Source organism: Micropterus dolomieu, linkage group LG03 (assembly GCF_021292245.1).
Source record: "Micropterus dolomieu isolate WLL.071019.BEF.003 ecotype Adirondacks linkage group LG03, ASM2129224v1, whole genome shotgun sequence".
Lineage (NCBI taxonomy): Eukaryota > Metazoa > Chordata > Actinopteri > Centrarchiformes > Centrarchidae > Micropterus > Micropterus dolomieu.
The window spans coordinates 19,231,559-19,233,073 of NC_060152.1; positions in this window are offsets into that span (position 1 = coordinate 19,231,559).

The following is a 1,515-nucleotide window of genomic DNA, read 5'->3' on the forward strand; positions in this document are numbered from 1 at the left end:
AGTCTTCATTATGAGTTTACTTCAAATTTGTGTTTGGTTTATTAAGTGATCTATTACATATAAAGATCGGATGCACTTATTTTGCAGAACTGTCAGTCGATCTGTCTATTTTTCTGCGCGGGGCCTGTGACATTAACAAATATATATGTATGTGCTCTGAATGCTAACTTTATACTGTGAGCAGCCACAAATATTATTGTGCAGTAAGAACATAGACAATTTACATGTATACAATTTGTCATATGAATTGTAAAGAGAGAAGGATTTTGGGATGCTAAATAAAAAAGGCCTAGCTTGTATCTTCTAATTGGATTATTGTTGCGTTTGCATGGTGACATATGAATAGGTAATGCAATAGAAATAGTATTTTTGCTTAAGCTCTTTTTTTGTTTGTTTCAGATCAATGGACACATTTGTCATTTTGACAGACTGGCAACTGACTGACCTTGTCGAAAGATTTAAAGGTAAGAATTAAGAAATATTAGGATAGTTTTTTTTCCATCCACAGCATATCAAGTCTTTGCTACCTTTTCAGACATGAATTCTTATTTCCTCTTGTTTTCGATATAGCTTCAATAAAATGTCAAAGTGACTTCAATAAATGAATGTGGCACATGTCTTTTTGTAGGCTTTCAGTGCTTCATACTGTTTTGTAATAAAAAATAGGGGTGTAACGGTTCACAAAATTCACGGTTCGGTTCAATACGGTACACTTGTGTCACGGTGCGGTATGTTTTTGATACTTCAAAGAAATGGCAGAGAAATTTTATATTATATATCAGAGGTCACTAATAGGCGGACCACGGTCCGGATCCGGACCCAGCCGCCGTCCTCTCTGGACCGCCGACCTACAGCCCATTTATTATTGAGACTTACTACCTCGTGACGGAGCGTTTCTATTTTAACCCGCGCAGCTTTTCTAGCATTTACTGTACTGGTTTAGAGGACCAGGAAACTCACAGACCAATCGCATGTGCTTCAATCGTCTCATGTGACGCTGCTCAGCCAATCAAATCTGTGCATACCGATGCTTGCGAGTCAAGTCCGCGAGATTCACCAGAGACGTTTTGGAAACACACCCGAATTGAGGAGACGAAAGATAAAAGAGATTTCACATGACTTTTAATCAAGAATGTACAGATTTTTACATGTACATTCCTCCCACGGGCAGTTCAAAACCAGAATATCTCATAGATCTCCAATATGCTAGCTGGAGCTCACGTTTCTCACTGAACAACAGAAAGTAGGAAAGTGGTAGCTCTGTAAGAGGAAATGAAAGAGAAGAGGAGGCATGTTCATTTGTTATGATGTGTTGAGTGTTTATTATAAAATTGGTTAAGACTACACTTAATCACTTCAAGCTACACTTTTTATTACATTTTTTCTAAAAATTAGGCACTTTAATTTAGTTTACTTAAATTTAGAATTTATTATTTGAATAGTTATTATTTATTATCCTTCCAGTTTGATGTGAAAACTGACTGAAATATTATTTGATTTGACAGTCCGTTGTTG